We start from the raw sequence: 13596 nt of genomic DNA on the forward strand, positions 1-13596 counted from the left end.
GTAAATACACTCTTCAAATCTCAGATAACATTAAAGTCTGATAGTTTCTCTCATTTATTTTCAGTTTACTATTTATTCTCTGTTTTCCTGGCCTTTAGTGGTTTTAGGTCGAGGTAAGATAACGTTTTATCCAGATATTATTCAAAAAGTAACACTTGTTTTTTACTGCGAAGGTTATCCTTTCTAGGTTGGCTTGTTTTTTTCAAATTCCTTACTCCAACTATTAATGTTTGCATTGCTTCTTCCTTCCCATGTATACAGATTAGTTTTTTTCCTACTGTGATATTTTTTTGAACCCACAATTTAACTGTGGAACTCTACACAGGGACCTAAGAAATATCATTGTTAGCTTGTTCGTATTGTTATTGGGTAAACAAGTATCAATGAGTTTGGTAGTGACTTTTTTTTTTAAAAAAACACATTGTTTTATTACAAACAACACAACAACAGTACATCTTGATACCCTCAGTCTGCATATAATCCGACCAGTGTGTTTGAGGTTATCAATTGTCATCGGATAAGATACAATATCTTCATTGGGCGGCAACATCACATTTTTAATGCCACAGTCATAACCCGCTACATATTTTTCCAATGTCCTCAAATCTTTTCCAATTTCTTTGGGCAGCCTTTACTTTGGTAGATCGTACGTTCTGCCAGCCAACATCAATCTAAATCCTTCTCCCAATCACCCACTTTTGGGTAAGGCTCGAGCTCCCCAGACCCTGGCTATATTCCGTTTCTCCACAACTGCCGCCAGTGCCAGCCATATTCTAATATGTCTGGGCCAAGATTCTTCCCTGGTGATCACCAGTAGGAATCATTTCAGGACTAAGGGGATCTCTGCTCCAGTCACCTGCCCCATTATTCTCGCAATCTTCTCCCAGTAAGTCTGCATCACCGGGCACTCCTATATGAGCTGATAAAACTTTCCCTTCTGGCCACACCCACAGTGACACTCTTGACGCATCCATGCTACCCATCCTGTGTAATAATCTCCTCAAGCAATATATGGGGTGGAAGACTTTTAACTGAATTAGGCGAAAACTGTTGCTTACCTCCACCTCCTTTGGTCCCTGCAAAGCCTCTATCCAGTCCTCATCTTCTATCGGGTCAAGATCTCCCTCCCACACCATCTCAAACGGGACCAGTGGGTCAGGTGTATTACTTACCAGTTTTTTATATATTACTGAAATTGTCTTACCCTCCAACGGGTCGGTCAGGAGTCTATCCTCCAGCAGCGGGGAGGCCTCCGGCAGGGCCTCACCCCAACAGAGGTGACCCCGCAAGTGATGACCCAGCTGCAGGTATCACAGCCATTCCCCCAGACCCAATTCGTACTCCCGCTTCATTGTCTCAAACTTCACAAAGGCTTGATTCCTCCAGACATCTCCAAGTTTTTCTAGGCCAAGCCGTTCCCACTTCCCAAAGCCCTTCTGCCTTCCCACCCTGTCCAACTGATCATTGGCCCACAGGGGAGTCACTGCTGTTAGCCTGCCTTCTCAGCCCAGGTGTTTTGTTGTAGGATTTGACTACTGCTCGTGTGTGGCGGCAACCCTCAGGTTGCTCTTCTTTCGTAAAGTAGGTAAGTGTAGACCCATACTCCCATAGGTGCCCTGTCCACCCTGCAGGCAGGTTCCGATCTGTCTCCTAACACCCAGGTGTTCCCTATCACCAGTTGGGTGACCCAATATTACAATCTCGCATCAGGGAACACCAGCCCCCCCTTCATAAATACCTCTCTGCAGTTTATGCACGGCAAAACATGCCGCTTCTCCGTTCCATAGGAGGGAGCGTAACTCCATCTCGATCATTTGGAAGAATGATGTAGGTATCGGATAAGAGACATTCTGTAGAACGTAAAGTAAACAAGGCAGTGTCATTATTTTCAATAATGCCGCACTGCCCAGCAGTGTTAGCGGCAACGATCCCCAGCGGTGGCCATCTCCCTTAAATCTATCAAGTTGGGGCGCCAGATTCAATTCAGAGAACCTCCCATGGTCGCTTGTGATATTCATTCCCAAGTATTTACACCCTTCCATTTTCAGTGGGACCCTACACCTGGAGGTTAGACTGGGAACAGCCCCCAGAGGATGCCGCAGCAACTTCTCCCAATTAATGCGGTAGACAGAATAGTCTCCAAGTATGCGGAAAATGTTCAGAATTTGATCTATTGATTGTCTGGGACTCTGGACATATAAAATAATGTAATCTGCATATAGGGAGATGCGCTCCTCCCACTCTTCACCCACTGTGATCCCCCATTTCAGTGGATCCTGCCTTACCCACCCCACAAATGGCTCCAGCGTGAGGGCAAATAGGATCAGACAGGACCCACCCCTGCCTCATCCCCTTCTGCAGAGCAAACTCCCGGGATGTTGATGCATTAAGCCTCACTCTCGCCAGAGGTTGTTCATACAACAATCCAATGAACTTCAGTCCTATCCCCATACGTGCCCACCCACAAGTAATTCCATTCTGCGCTGTCAAAAGCCATTCTAGCGTCCAATGACAGGAGTGCCGCAGACTGGAGACAATCCGATCCAGTAATGTGTAGAACTCCAAACAGTCTATGTAAATTAAGCCTGGTACTTCTGTGTTTCATAAAACCTCATTGGTTTGGGTTTACTATGGAGTGGATAACCGTTCTAAGGCGCAACGTGAACACCTTCGCTAGAACCTTCAGGAGCGAAATGCGTCTACATGACTCACACCTCGTAAGGGTTTTCCCTTCTTTGGGTAACACAGTGATCAGCGCACTGCGCACTGTGCAGATCTATCAGTAACACTCCCATTTGGCTGGCCTTCTTGAAATGGTATTGATTTTTTTCCAACGGAGCTCAGTTTTCAGGATGCTTGGGCAATATTTTAATAACTGTGGCAAAATTAGGATAATGTCCTAAATTTGCATTTTTGCAAAATATGGGAAATTCTCAAAATTTTGGATTTTGCCATTTTATGTAATTCTTTGCAGGGAGGAGTCTTGTTCATGGAGAGCATGTCTCACAAAGAGTCTTTTCTGCTCAAACTAGTTGCCTGCCCACTTTCCACCCATGTTTTTAATTGGCTCCTGTCACTCTCCTTTGTAAATGGTGGCTTTTCATTGATCAATAGGCTTTGTTGTCCCTCCTTAGTACCACCTTTTCTCTTCTTGTAACTTCCCATGAGGACACCCCCTGTTACATGTGTTGTTTCTCAGTATGTTTTAATTACCTCCTCCGAGCACTATTTTCTTAAGGGGCTTTGTTCTGTCTGCAACACACTCTCTTGCAACGCTTATTGTTTTATGTACCCAGCGTGGCACGCCTCGGTTGGAATAATGGTGGTAGTGCCTTTCTTTTCTTATCTGCGGCGATGAACACGTCCGCATGCCTTTTTTTTAGGGCTCGCCCCTCGCGATGCAGTGCGCAGCATTGCTCGCGTAGGGGAGCCGTTTTGTAGGATGTTTAGAAACAGACCCTGGACTCGCACACGCTCGTGCGGGTGCTTTTCCTTTTGGGTTCCGCTATTGGGCTTTGAGTGCGTGTTTTTTTTTTTACAGACCAAGCAATAGACCAATGGCGGGCGCATTGCTCTGCCCATGGCCTATTGGTGTCTGTTACGCGCACCAAAGCCCTTATGTTTTCAATTATCGTGCCCAGACACGGGCACGATAATTGAAAACATATGTCTCGCAGTGGCGCCAGCGCAAGCATCACTCGCGGGTGTGTTTCTTTTTTTTTACATTTCACTGCCGCTTGTTTAATGAAGGCTGCAGTCTGTGCCTGGTTTTCTGTATGATGGAGGAGCAACCCTGCCATTTTGGTGGTCGCAGGAAGTTTCATTGTTGTATTAAGTCCTAAGATTGAGAGGCAATAGGTTCTAAGGGTCTTAACTTTCCGTTTTGATCCTTTTGGTCATTTCAATTCCCCTTCACGTTGATCACGGGTAGCATAGGGTGTTTGTTTTGAGAAATGTACATCAGCTCAGGTCCTTTCTCACTACAATATATTTTTTATTTATTTATTGACTCTTTGCAACATAGGAGTCATCCAGTGCAAAAACACATGGATTCAAACCGGAATCTTAACAATTGCAGTGTAATATAGTAATTCCCCAGGTCGGTCAAATGTACGTTAACATCACATTGTTTCTGGTGCGACAGGAGGGGAAGAGAAGGGGGAGGGGCCCCAAAGGTACCCAGTGAATGCAGGCGTCTTGCCGGTGGTAGGGCAGGGGTCAGAGGGGCATCCCAGTAACCGCAGTCTCAGGGGACCCTGGGGCCGAGCTCTTCACCGCTACTCCGTCACCCTAACGGTCCACCATATCGTCCTCATCTCCAAGTCCCTCTCCATGTGCTTGTCAATGCGGACTCTCCTGAAGCGACACTCCTCTGCAACTGCCTACCCCAACAAATCCACACTCCACTTATCCCACTTAGGCAGTGTCGCTTGTGCCCAGTGAATAGCAACACAGCATATGGCCAGCTTCAATACTAATTGAGCAAACCTGTATTTCATTATTTTACCCTTCTTAAAAAGCAGCAAAATAACCAGGAGGAAAGGTCAGATCACTGGTTCTAGTTATTTAACCTCATGCGCGCTAGCGGAATTCCGCTCGTACGCTGAGATTTTTAAAAGCGCATGTTACGTGACGAGCTGGGCTCGTCATCAGTGTGCGAGGAGGCTACGCCATGACGAGCCCAGCTCGTCATCAGCGTGGAAGGGGTTAAGGAGGGGTGGGGGATACCCAAAAGTAGCAACCTATGCTCTATACATGTGCCATGTAAGAAATTAAAGCAATCCTATTAATGCAGGGTTGAAGAAGGGAACTGCTATTCCTCATCCACTAGATGGTCCTTTAAACGATATGAGTAGGCGGGACTACCTGGAGACTACACAGGAACGAAGCAACGGATGGGAGGGCACTGCTTCGCAGAACAGAGACTCACGCTAAGATTCTAATCCGAAACTAGACAGTGTGCTCTGTACAGCTACTGGGAAAAAAGTGTTCTATGCTCGCATGGCATGTCCTCCGCATTAATTTATTGGGTGGGAGAAGGAACTCGTTCTCTGCTAAGTGGGCAACATCGGTTTCACGTGTAAGGTTCCTGGGCCTGCACTTTTCGGGGTTCGGCATTTGTCAAGAAGCAGTTCCATCAGTCCAACGTTTTTAGCAACGGAAGGTGGCATTCTGGGACTCATGGTTTCGATTTTAAACTGCACATTCAGGCAAAAAAAAACACACACAACACGCAAAATAGGGTTACACGAAATGCCAGGATCGGGCTATGGCGCCCAGCTCGATACTGAATCATTTTGTAGGAACACATAATCCGTCTAATGAATCACCTCGGTTCGTGGAATTCCCACAACTGCTATTAAAAACACACCTACGAGAGGCATCATCATGCAACAAAAGCAGTTAATAAATTACGTGGACTTGGCACACTTTAGGCACCGTCCTCTTCTGGAGAACAGTGTACCGACACTTATTATAATCTACGGACCTGCACCAAAATTGTTCAACCCACCCCACAACACACTTAACTTAAATACCTTTGGCCATGATAGTTTAGCGCTAGCAGCAGACGTGGGTAACCGGCCAGAGAAGTTGACAAGAAAAGCTGAACAGAAAGTAAAGTGACGCGGTCCCTTTAAATGTACCAAACGTAAACCGCCATTCGATTCTTCGGTAGACCAACCATCTCGGTTATCATTGGCTGTTGTTCCTGCCTTTCAAGGTTTATTTAAAATTGTGGTTGGTTATAGGCAGTGACTAATCTCACCTCTCCATAAGGTTAACGCCCTCTGGGTCTCGCTAGCCCTTTAACTCTGTGCGTGCATTTTCAAATCCCCTTTCCCCTATCTGATTCGTTGTTGGTGATGAACGTAGAACAACAGACTCGGTTGTCATGGTTGAAAAGGATGTCTCTGAATTGCAAGACGCAGAGGAAATACCTATGCAGCATGTGGAAATACGTTGCAATGGTTACAACCTTCAACAAAGCCAGCAACTTTGGGTTTTGTATAGTGAGAGTTGCCTTGCGCTCCCCGTCAGGACGGGGACGTGGAATAGGATGTCCCTGTTTAGAGCATGGTTAATCGAGCACGTGGGAACCCAGAGTCAGAACTACAAGAAACAAGCATTTGCAATGCAATAGGTCTCGCATTTACGCAAGTTTGGACTACTGGTATTGTATATGACAATGCCTTTTATTTATGTTTTAAATACCAAAACACTTGTAAAAGGCATTATAATATACAATGCCAATAGTTCAAACTCACGTAAATGCAAGACCTATGGCATTGTAGATGCTTGTTCTTTACTTACTTTTGTTATAATGGCAGCACCTGCGCTTTAGCTTTGAACATCTTAAGCTAAAGCGTGGGTGCCACGATTGCTTCAAAAGTAAAGAAATAGACAAAAGAAATCGTTTTTTTGTCTATTTCTTTACTTTACGCAATCGCAGCACCTGCGCTTTAGCTCAAGATGTTTAAAGCTAAAGCACGAGTGCTGCGATTGTTTTGCAATGCAATAAGTCTTGCAATACTGAAAGTTTGAGCTATTGGCGTTGCATTATTATTAGCTATGCCAATAGCTCAAACTTTCAGTGATGCGAGACCTATTGCACTGCAAATGCTTGTATTACCTTGCAATGGATCTTTAGGACAGGCTACATGAAACCATGCTCAGCTTGGTTCACACCACACATTTACACATTTTAGAAAGGGGCACACTGTGGGGCTAGTTGCATGGCCGCTTTTGCATTGGTCAAGTGGGAGACGCGAGCATGACGTTTCAGGAGTAGATTTCCGCTGCAGCACAGTGCTAACGGGGCATACTTGATTGGTGACCCTGCTAAAAGCAAATCAGTCTTCATAGATACTCTGAGCCAGCCATTTGCTGTGATGGCCTGTGTGTACGGGAGCTGCGATTTCTGATTGTAGCACCTACCCCTAAAGTAGTTACCTAGCATTAAGGCTTCTCCAGATGCTCCTAGAGCTCTTTACTGGGACTCTGTTTCTCAAAGATTATTTGGTGCAATTGAGTATAAAAAACTTGCACAGGAGACCTGAATGCCACCCTTCGAGCAAAGGATCACCCTTGTAATTACCTTTTTCGCTGTTTTAGTTCAGTTTCCTGACACTAAGACTAAAACCTCCAGAATGCACAGTTTTGTTAAATTAAAGCAGGGTCAGGAAATACGTGCACCAGTGACCCCTTCCATCCAAAACATAATAATAATCATGAAATCTAAAAAAAATAAAAAGAAAAAAAATCACATGGATTGATCGTTAGAAACTCCATGACGGGGACATCAAAACACACTTTCCATCCCTTTTCAAATAACTTGTTTCATCGTCAGACACCAACCCATCTCCAGAAGATTGAATATTTGCTTGCTTTGTGTCAATCAAGTACCAAATGGTTGATATCAATACTAATGGCCAAAATGTAAGCCACCCCCCTCACTCCACACCATTACGGCACATTAACCAGTCATTACCTTTTCATCAGCTAAACTTTGTTTTACAGAAGCCATTGGATGAACCATAGTGCAAGGATGTCTGCGTTGAGGGGAAGATTGTTTATGTGCAGGAAGGTGTCCCTTCCTGCACATGAACAGTCTTTAAATGGCGTTTACAAATGTCTATGTGTGCAGCTTAGTGCAGCACACATAGAAGTTGCACAACGCAATTTTTTTTATTGTCTATGGGAAGGAAGGGACTACTTCCTGCACATAAACAATGAAAGGCCTTTTGCTGATTCTATGTGCGCTGCATAACGCAGCACACATGGAAACAGCAAAAATGAGGAGGAATTAAATATTTCTCCTCTTAACGCCTGTTTAAGACCAGGTTTTCCCTGTTCTGAATTGTGGTGCTGCCCCATATTTACGCCGCCCTTATAAATATGGGGCAGCGTTAAAATCAATGGGTGTTGCGGTGGAACGGCCACTGTAACACCCATTGCCTGCCCCTTTCACGCTAAGTATAGCGTGAAAGGGGGCCTTATTTACAAGGCAGCGTTAAGCCACATTAAGTGGCTTAGCGCTGCCTTGCAAATAAGCAAAGCACATATCGCCACAGGAACATCACTAAAAGTGATGTTCCTGTGGTGATCCGGGTTTGTAAATATGCCCCTTTGTTTCTAGAAGAGCGAGGGGAGGTATTAAAAGATAATTGAGTGGGATACAGACCGGCCTTCTGGGCTGCATCTGATCTATGTCCAACTATCTGCGATTTTGAAAGGAGTTGAAAACCGAGGGGCATATTTACAAGCCCACTGCATTTTGCAGCACACATAGAAGGAGGAAAACACCATCAAAGGTTGTTTTTGTGCCGGAAGGTATTCCTTTCTGCACAAAAACAATTATCCTTGCAACATAGGCATCCTTGCACCATGGTGCAAAGGTGCCTACGTTGGCACTACTCACCCTATTGTGCGCCAGCACAGGGATGCGTCATATTGTAAATACGACGCACTCCTGCACTTTCCTAATGACGCAGCTCAGCGCTGTGAAATGTCTTGCAGCGCCGGGCTGCGTCCTTACCTAGTTGTTCGGTAATCACCTGTTTATCTTCTAATCCACTAGTGCCAGGACGCCCTACGTAGGGTATTAATTTCGCTTTAGAAATATAAATTAATTATTATAGCGAAACGGTTGATGATCTTTCTTGTTTTCTCTGTATCTCATTTTGGAGCAGGTTTTACTTAATATGTACATGCATATTCGTTCTTTTTGATGACATAGTGTGCTGGAGAGTTTTTGTGTATTGTTTTTATTGCTGGTGTAAAACTCCAGATCACCTTGTTCAGAGCCCCAGATCAGCATAGGCTGTGGTGTTTTTGGCTTCTGCAATACCAAATTGATTACTAAAATGGGTGGATGATTGACAGATGCACATAAATATAAGACCATGAGACAGGTTCTTCCAGTTGCCTCTGGTAATCCAGTGGAAGAGAGCTTTTGTGGCATAAGGAAGGTTAATAAACAATAAATTGCCTTCAGTCGCATATAGTTGCTTAGTTCATACCTCCCCAGTCACCCTCATTTGGTGGGTGTCACTCTTCTCTGACTTATCTACTAATTCCAAACATGCATGTATCACCGGCTCTAAAAACCATCCTAACTCCAAAAACATTTTAATCTCCATCCACTTCGATGGTCTCACTCCCCTTTGAAACTTAAATGGTCGAGCGGTATTCCAGCAGTTCTTCAGTGTGGAATGAGGTGGGTGACTTGCATGTACATTGTTTTAGTGGGACTTGCAGGGTAGAATAATCAAGTTATTAGTTGTTTCAGTCTATTATGAGCTGCAGCAGCCTCTTAGTCCATGGCTAATGTCGAGGCCACATGGTTTCAGAAATGGGCCTGAGGTGGGAGGACCATCTCTGCGCACTATCCAACTGGTCTACGTTTTTTTCAGGAGTCAGACCATTTCCAATTAATCACTTTGTCAGCTCTGTCCTCGAAAATAACATATGCTTTTTTATGCTTTTCAATGGGATTTAGAATATGCTGTGAGTAGCTTCTTCAGTCAGGTTTTAATGTCTTTATTTCGATAATAAAATCATGAAAGACAAGAAAGAAAACATTTGTGAACAAATCAAAAACCACCGCAACGTACAAACAATTATATAAAACCAAGCTTAAACATGTTATCAGGTTTACACTAAGACTAGAATCCACGACTAAAAAGTTATTAAACATTTGTAGGTTCTACAAGACATTAAATAAGACTGATTCTAGAAATACAATAAACACACAAAAAAAACACATTACAGAATATAATTAGGAAAGGGTTGGGTTCCTTCTGGCTCTGATTGCCCAAGCCCAGCCTAAAACGTGGCCAAGCATATCACGATGAATTCGGAAGTATTTGTTTTTAGGGCCCATATTGCATCCGAGGATTTTCTACATGGTAATCGTTTAAAAATGGGTTTTAACCACTTGGAGCGGGGTTCTGTATATTGAGGACAGGCGAACAGAAAATGGCCCTCGGTTTCTTTACGGTCAGGGCAACAGCTACAAAGGCTTGAGGAGGTTTTACCCCAGGATGAGGTAAAGGAATTCAAGGGTAATGAGCCCACCCGAAATTGATGATACAATTTTTTATCCAATGGCCTGGTAATGGAATCCCAGTAGGTCTCGCGGGCAGGATCCAGCTTAAAGCTTAGAAAACGCCCCGTTAGGCCCTCAGAACTAGAGGCATATACCAGGGAAAGGCGGGTTGAGGCCCAAAATAAATCCTTAAATTCCTTTTTCGAGAGAAAAGTATTGGTACCTGGGGACACCCACAGATGGATTAGGCCCATGTCGCACAGACTCTTTTTCACCGAGCGGAGCCATGGGATCCGCTCAGACCCCCCCATGGCCTTCACTTCTGCTAGCTCTTTTGCAAATAGTACGAGATCCTCAGAGGTCCATAAGCGCCTCCAAGTGGACGCTACTCTATATCTTGCCATGTCCGTGATTGGAAGACAGCCCATATCATGACAGAGAGGGGTCAGTGGAGTCGATTGAGGTAACCCTACCAGGTTACGGAGAAATCTGCATTGAGTTCTATATAGACTCGAGAGATCCATAAACCCCCATAGCTCTGCCCCATAAAGAGTGGCTGCGTTTATTTTGGTGTCATATATTCTCAAGGCGGGGATGACTCGTTTTGTAATGGATTTCTTCTGCTCGCGCAGAAGACATCCAGTCAATTGGGCGAGTTTTAGCTGCTGGGTCGCTATTTGTTCTTTCCAGGACAGACGATAGTCCAAAGTGACCCCCAGATACGTCATGGTTTCAACTTGGTCCAAGTTGACCCCATTCAGTTGTACGCTGCTGCGTATTAGATTTTTCCTGGATAAAACCATAAACTTGGTTTTACCCACATTTATCTGGAGGTCATTTTTTTTACAAAACTCCTCAAAATGGTTTAAGGCCCGCTGTAGGCCTCCCCGGGTCTTTGATAGGAGTAGGGTGTCGTCGGCAAAGATCAACATAGGAAATTTAGTCCCCGCCAAGGATGGAGCATCGGTATGAGTGGACATGAAGAATTTAACTACTTGGTCAATAAAGAGTAAAAAAAGGGTGGGAGCGAGAACGCACCCCTGGCGAACTCCTCGTGTTACTGGAAACGAGTCCGTAAATTGACCTTGTGCTCCCCATCTTACCCTGGCGTAGTTCTCGTCATGTAGTCTAATGATCATCTGAACTAATTCACCCGGCATACCCAGGTCCCTCAAAACCTGCCATAATTTTCCCCTCGGTACCAGATCAAAAGCTGACTTCAAATCTATGAAGGCAGCAAAAATAGTGCCACCGCCAAGCGTAACAACCTTCCAAAAGATCATACAGAAACGTAGCACCTGATCAATGGTACTTGTACCAGATCTAAAGCCCGCCTGCATTGGGGACAGTATGTTTTCAAGTTCCATCCACCCCTGCACTCTCGCCAAGATCATGCGAGCGAAGACTTTTTGAAAACAATCAATTAAGCTAATCGGGCGATAGTTTCCTGGGTTTGATCTATCTCCCTTTTTATGTATAGGGAGAATCTCGGCCCCCTTCCATGTTTTGGGGATACAGGCTCCTTTCGCTATAGCGTTAGCTATGTTTGTTAAATAGGGTACCCAAAGGCCTGTATTGGCCTTAAACAGATCAGCTGGGATTTGATCCAACCCAGGGGCTTTCCCCCGCTTTGTTAAGCCTAAAGCTATCTCCGTTTCTGTTTCAGTGAAGGTCATGATCACATCACAAGGGGGCATTACATGTAACGGGTTCTGTGTGGGCAGGGAGTCAGCGACCTCTGAGCAAAATTGGGAGGAATAATAGTTTATCCAGGCTTCAGGGGATACATGATTGGATGGGATACGAAAGTCACCATCCTTACCACATTTAACAATGTCCCAGAATTTGGTCTGGTTATTAGACTTGCTGGCATCCAAAAGATCCGCCCAATAATCGTCTTCCCATGCCCTCTTAGCTTCCCATTGTACTCTTTTATACCTTTTCCTAGCCACCTTTACTGCGCTCATATTTCTAGATTTAACTTTCTCAATTAAAGAGCTATGGGCCTCCCTACACTCTCTGTTGTACCATTTTGCTCTTGGGGCTTGCAAGTGCCCAGTACCTTTCTTACAGGGTTTCGAGAGAAGTTGTTTAGGCTCGATAAAACATTTATCATGCATGCCCATAATCTTATCTAGTTCAATCTGACCCCTCCCAACAACATCAGTCCTCATATTATTTAATGCAAGCTTCACCACATTTTCTATACTAGCCTGTATAGCTGCATCATTTGATATGGTTGACCATTTCAGTCTCCTCCGATCATTTGATAAGGTTAAAACCCCTTGCCCCCTAGGATCTGGTTCCGCTAGTCTTATCAGATCATGCATTTTAAGTTTCATAGACAGGGGATTGTGATCACTTTCAGGACGCATAACAATTCTCATATCAACAATTAGGCTCCAAAGTTCCATTTTTTAAAAAATATAGTCAATACGACTTTTTCTCACACCATTGTCAAATGTGAAGTTGGCGACAATGTCCGATTTGGTACGACCATTTACGGCCCTTAATCCCCAGGTGAGACAGAAAGCAGTCCATCTCAGGGCGGCCTCCATTGCTTTAACAGGTGTTTGGTTCGTTAGTTCCGGGATTTTCCATGTTGCATCCTCTACAAACCCCCAATTATCCTCTGGCAGATAGAGTGGCTCAATTGTGCAGTTTATATCACCAGCTAACATGATAAATGTTCCTTTATTCCAGCCAGTTAAAAGATTATCTAGGACACCTATCAGCTGGGGGGTATTGATACGGGGTTGTACCCAAAAATGTCGCTGGGACCTGGGTGATCAGTGTAGTAAAAGGAAGGGGTCCCAGTACTGGAGAGTCAATTTGAAAGGCAAACCAATGAACAAAAAGTTAATCAAGAGACAAATAAAGTTCACATTGTTTTAATCACAATGTGAATATTGACAAATATCTGAATTTCATCAAATAAAAACAATTTGCGTAGTGCCCCAAATTGGTAAAAGGAGGAGGGGGGGGGGGTTGTGATCCTGTGAGGAGGTGGTGAGGGAAAAGAGGAATCCTGTAGTGACAAATAAATCAATCAATCTACATTATCTGTACATGCTACACAATGTGTGTAGAAATTTTAGACCACATGGTTCAATTCGTCATTCCTACAATACATCATACTCCACAAATTTCAATTAATGAAGGCGTTTAGGGCGTGGAGTTGGATTCTAAAGGTAGTCGTCGACGTTTCGACCCTCTATTGTGCAGGTAGATTTACTATCCTTGCTGTGGGGTCTTCATCAGGACAGGGGTGGGGGGACACACCTATTTACATAAATATAAAAATTAGTATTGGGGAATGAATCCCTATATTATTCCAAGGGGAAAAGCACATCATAACTGACATAAGTTGGCAGGGAGCATACTCACTCTAATGCCCAACTAATAAGGCAAAAAAGGTCCAATATTACACAAATAAGGTTGATTCATTTGAATAACCGATGTTGGGCATTAGAGTGAGTAAAACTACGCAAATTGTTTTTATGTGATGAAATTCAGATATTTGTCAATATTCACATTGTGATTAAAAC

This window comes from Lissotriton vulgaris, chromosome 2_1, assembly GCF_964263255.1.
Source record: "Lissotriton vulgaris chromosome 2_1, aLisVul1.2, whole genome shotgun sequence".
Lineage (NCBI taxonomy): Eukaryota > Metazoa > Chordata > Amphibia > Caudata > Salamandridae > Lissotriton > Lissotriton vulgaris.